The sequence below is a fragment of the Coenobita brevimanus genome, chromosome 27 (genome assembly GCF_032717465.1).
Source record: "Coenobita brevimanus isolate Jiangsu-jjx chromosome 27, ASM3271746v2, whole genome shotgun sequence".
NCBI classification, from domain to species: domain Eukaryota; kingdom Metazoa; phylum Arthropoda; class Malacostraca; order Decapoda; family Coenobitidae; genus Coenobita; species Coenobita brevimanus.
In genome coordinates this window covers 2,692,787-2,699,064 of record NC_136980.1, presented here as the reverse complement: position 1 = coordinate 2,699,064, position 6,278 = coordinate 2,692,787, and positions in this window count along the sequence as shown.

The following is a 6,278-nucleotide window of genomic DNA, read 5'->3' as shown; positions in this document are numbered from 1 at the left end:
AATACACTATGCCTAAACTGATCCTGTCCCATCAATGAGCAAAAATCATAACAAATAAAGTTAAAAGTAATGTGGAATCAGTTATTTGGATAGTGCACTTTACTGTTTAACATACAGTACTGAGAATTGAAAATACAAACAATAACAAATTGTTATAGATATATAGAACTACCTGTAGTGTAATAACTCAATAACTGGCCCATACATCACGTCAAATGGACCAGCTTGCCTAGCCCCAGGCTCCTACGCTCCTCATGGGGTAACAGTGGATTAGATGATGAATGAATGAATGAATTAAAACCGAGGTGGGGGGGTTGCTGCAATAAAAAAAAAAAATCAGCCTGAGATGTTGAAGTAAACCTGAAGCATATTTTATAGCTCTCTCTCTCTCTCTCTCTTTCTCCCCTGTTTTATAAGGAAACCGTCTACTACACTGGGTGGTAACCGCATAACCAAATTATGGCACCTGGTGGTTTAGTGGCTAATTAAGGTGCACCAATTGGATTAAGCAGGTGCAGGGTTATATCCAGGGGGGTGGTTGGGAATTTACTGCTCACATAATGCCACTCAGAGATGAGTGAGGCTGGTCACTCACATCTTAAATGTCAGGACCAACTTGCCTAGCCCCGAGCTCCTATGCTCCTCATGGGGTAACACAGAATTGGATGACGGATGGATTATATATACTTGTATATTACATACTGTATACTCGTATATTATATACATATATATATATATATATATATATATATATATATATATATATATATATATCATCATCATCATCATCCGGACCTCCTTTCCCATCCAAGGGCAAGGTGAGGAGTAGCAATGTCCAGACAGCCCAAAATTGCCCAATCCAATGGGCCACACTTCCATTCACTCATCATTCAAGCCCCCAGAATCCTGGCTCTATCGGATACGTCAACAACATTCACCACGTTCTGTAGTTTCACATAATCGTATCCAACAGTCAATCCAGACACTGCCATGTTAAAAAGGGGTGCCAAAAATCCCTGATCATGCACTTCTCTTCACAAAATTCATCCAGCCAGCTCGATCTCCTGTCAGTTCCCTAGCCTCACCGACTTCCAAACCTCTCTTCCTCACACATTCATCCACCATATCTCTCCACCTTCTCCTTGGCCTACCTCGCCTCCTCCCTCCTTCGAAATCGCTCAGATATACCTTCTTCACCACTCTATTGTTATCCATTCTCTCCACATGACCATACGATCTCAATACACTCTCTTCAATTCTGGTGTCCACCAACTTCCTCACTCTGCATCTTTCACGAATCACATTATTTCATATCCTATCCACCCTCTGTACTCCACATACATTCCTCAGCAGTCCCATCTCCACTGCTCTTACTCTTGACTTTTCATTTTCATGCCACACCATAGTCTCACATCCATATGTTAAAGTTGGCACTAACACTCCTTCATGTAAGCCTCGTGCAGCTGCAACACTCAAGCCTCTGTTTCTTATCAAGGCCTTCATTGCACTAGCTACTTTTCTTCCTTGTGTCACTCTACTTTCAACTTCTTTTGCACATTTTCCTCTCTTTTCTATCACTGTACCCAGGTATTTGAACTTTCTCACCAATTCCAGTCTCTCTCCATTCACTGTTACATTGCACTGGGAGTCACCTTCTCTCTCAATAATCATCACTTTACTCTTTTCTACATTTACTCTCAAGGAGCGACGTTTACAGACATCAGCAAAACACTGCACTAGCCTACCAAGTTCTTGTTCGGTACTTACAAGCAGTACTGCATCATCAGCATACAACAAATTTGAGGTATTCCATCCATCACTATTCATTACCAATGCCATCCCTCTCTCCATTACTCATGTTTTCACTTCTCTCATCACCCCATCCATATATACATTGAACAACCATGGGGACATCACACAACCTTGTTGCACGCCCACACTGATTGTGAACCATTCACTCAGATGCCCATTAACCCTGACACATGCTTCACTACCATCATAAAAACTCTTGACGGCACCTAGCAGCTTACCCTCTACACCGTACATGTGCAAAACTTTCCACAATCCTTCTCTGTCCACTTTGTCATGTGCTTTTTCCAGATCCATGAATGCCATAAACACCTTATGGTCCTTCTCACAAGCCTTCTCTACTATCTGTCTCACTGCAAATATTTGGTCCGCACATCCTCTGCCACTCCTAAAGCCACCCTGTTCATCACTCACTAGGACTTCTGATATCTCTCTTACTTTCTCTATAATAATTCTTCCATATACCTTCCCTACCACACTCAGTAGGCTTATGCCACGATAATTCTTGCACTCACTTCGTTCACCTTCATTTTTGTACAGGGGCACAATCACAGCCTTTTTCCACTCTGCAGGCACAGTTTCACTCATCCATGCCTTCTTACATATCTCCAACAAGCACTTCATTCCATTCTCTCCACTACATTTAAGCATCTCTGCATACACATCAACCCCAGCTGCTTTCCCATTTTTCAGCCGCTTCACAACACTCTTCACCTGTGCGAATGTCACGTCTCCTGGCACTACATTCCTTCTCTGCACACCCCCAAAACCAATCATGTTTACAGCTGCTCTGCTCTCTCTATCCCCATTCATCAGGCTTTCAAAATATTCTTTCCATCTGGTCCTTACTTCGTCTCCATGGGTTAATCTGCCACCTGCATCCTTCACACCATCCCATTTCTTTCCACTTTCACTTCTACATTCCCGCACCTCTTTCCAGAATAACTTTCTATTTTCAGAGTACAGTAGTTTGCATTCATTTTTCTTCCTAGATCCTCATTTACCTCCTCCTTTTTCCACTTCACTAGTCTCTTTACACGCTTCTTGCTCTCAACATATTCATTTCTTATTTCAACTGAACCCATATCCTGTAACCACTTTAGCCACTTCTTCCTCTTTTCCTCCACCGTTCTCTTTACCTCCTCATCCCACCATGCCGTACCTTTCTTCTTTGTTGTTACTTTTGCCACACCACACACCGCTTTAGCATTCCAAACTAAGCAATCCCTATATGCATTTGCAGTCTGTCCAGATCCATATATATATATATATATATATATATATATATATATATATATATATATATATATTTATAAACATCAATGGGGGGGTGGAAGGAAACATGAAGAAATATTTAGGCCTATGACAGCAAAGGAATTACATATTGAACTCAATCCCCTACGTGGACTAGTGTCAAAACAATACTGCACTAAACATGTGAAATACAGGAACTGCACAACTGATTCCCTAAGCTGCCAGTACAGTAGTACCATCTGTGGAGTGAGAAACATATTTCTAGTTCTGGGAGCTGCAGTCAACAATCATTATGTAACTGATCAGAAGTTTCAAACACTTAATGAACTACACAAACTGCAGTTCCTTTGTGTAATAAATTCATATGATGTGTAATATCAAGAACGTGGCTTAATTCTTCAGGTGATGAAGTAACCCTCGTCGGTATGTGGATGGGGGGGGGGGAGCTCTGATACACACCAGATCAATGAAACTATACAGTACTATGTAACATTTTCTAGTCTGATAACCTTGGTAAAAATCTTCGAAGAAATTCAGATTGTTATATTTAGTTCCTTAATTTTGCTGTTACACTACTAACAGCCAGTATTTGAAGCTGCCAATACTAAACACAAGTCCTGTCTTTTCACTCATCTGGGCAACAATACAGCCTAGGTATATAACCTGGTTTTACGAATGATGTGTAAATGGGGACAGCAAATTAAGTGACTAGATCTGACACTAGCACACAGTGCAAGTTATGGTGCATGGGGCAGTGCTGTTGCTGAATAAAAGAACGGCTTCAAGGCTTGAAAAACTAATCTATATACCCTTACACCTACTAGATTCTCTAATGTCTTCACTGCTCACAGTAAGCATCATTCAATATATACACATAATCATCCACTCTGACAAGGTTTGGCACTTAACTGTGTACACCTCATGGAGAACATATACAGTATACATATATATATGTATATATGTTTGATAGTTACAAATGAAATTATGGGGAAATATTGAAATGGTAGAAAATATACAGAAAACAAATACAGTTGATATAAATTATAACCTGCCCCCACCAAACAGGCATTATCCACCTCATCAATAATTACATACCTTAAATTATGACACAGTGAATGAACACATACACTGCACAAACAAACTGTCTCATATACTATACAAACTGACCATACTACAGTACTAGTAACAATTTTATGGTTTAGTACAATCCGTGTATTGTATATACAACATTATGTGCTATTCACAGGAAGCCTTCCTTTCAGCTCATGGAATATATATCTCAAAGGAAACTCATGCTATACAAAGATAAGATTATTTGGAGTTTAGATTTATGAGCATAAAGGCTGCAACTTGTGCCAAAGAGTATCTTGGCTATGTAATGCTTCGAAAACATGCATGGAGAAGGCAATGGGGGGAAAATGTAACACTGTAGCTACTGTGGTAGGGACCAAAATGCCCTCTGACTATGAGTGTAACCTATCATTAAGATTTATATGTAAAATACCAAGACTTGGACTGCAGTAACAAGGACAGCTTATTCATAAAAAAATTTCATTTACTAAGAAACTGTATAAATTTAGCATAAATTTAATAATTATGCTTACAGGATTCAAACTACCATCCACTCCTAGTTTCATCAGCTAACTGAATACTGAGCCCTTTTACCTACAATAGTGTAATTCAATTATTCAGAAAATTACAAAGGAACTTTTGGTGTCTACGGCATAACAATGAAGCATAAAAAATTACAGTAAAAAGAAGTAAGAGTGTCTTCAATAAAACTGAATGAGAGTCTTAATCCAAATGTCATGTAGGCTAGAATAAATCCACCTTTCTCCTGGCACCTTAATAATCTTTTCACAGACAACAGAATAAGACCTTAACACTTTCACTATGAAAATTTACTTCGCACTGAACTTAAGCCATAAAACTATTTTACTCATATTAGGAAGGACCTCTTAAGGGGTTCATGAAGACTGTATGCAATATCTCCAATTCTAAACTTCTCCTCTATGCTAATTTAACTCCATTGTTCTAAACTTCTCCTCTGTGCTAAATAAAAGTAGGTAGACAGCAAGAGTACCAAAAAAAGCCATTGTACTAAATGGGTTATTAATCACTTTGGCTTAGTACATACTTCATTAAACTGATAGTGAAAGGTTTTACCAAGGTTGATGATGTACCTGTGAAATGTGTCAATAACAGGGCATACCAGCATGCCAACCATCACACAGTTTAGTGTAAGTACTTACACCCTGATGACATGTCAAAATTATTTTCTTGCTCTCTTGCATGATTTTATTCAGCACAGGGGAGATTTTCCCAACTGGAGGGGTTGACAGAGCCTTCACTAACCCAATCTGTATCCATGATCCTTTGTAAAATAAAAACTGTCTGGAGACAGTAAGAATAAATTGGAAGACCACCATATTGAAGGGGATAATACAACAACTCCCTACCAATGATTCCCCTCCCCCCACAACAATGACATTTTTCATTTTATTCAAGCTACCATCAGAAAACTTTATTCAAGTTATGAAGGACCATCGGCAATGAAGGACTTATTGAAGACTTTAACCTCTTCAGTTCAAGATTTCTCCGGAGCCTTAGCTGAAAAAATCATCAGGAGACTGCAAGAATCTTGCCTACCACAGTAGTATACCAGTAATGAATATTATTTCTGAATGCCAATGCTTTGAGTAGTTCAGAAATGTTAAACCTTTTTACTGTGAAACATTCCAGTACAATTAACTCTCAATTATCCGGTGTAATTCAGCCAAGCCCAACGCCGATCAACGTGAAAAGCAGGATATTGCATAATACCCCCATCAGCCCAATAATCGGCATCGAGGAGGAAATTGCATGACTATCCGTCTCAACCCTCTATCCTAAAAACTTTCCCATGAGCAAAAGACGAACATTAATCATAAAATATAATACAGTAATGATACAATACAGTAACACTGTAAAACAGCGCTGGATGGCTACCATTCACAAGCCAGTTGATACATCTCGACGAGGGATATAGCACAGAACCTTCAGTTATGTCCCGTTTCAGCACTGGATATTGCATAATTTTGCCAGATACTGCTTTAACAGAACCAAGCCGCAGCACCGGATATTGCGACAATGGATAATTGAGAGTTTACAGTATTTCACTCATCTAAAATACTCTGATTACACTGATTTATTAAGAACAGAACATTCCTTCAAAA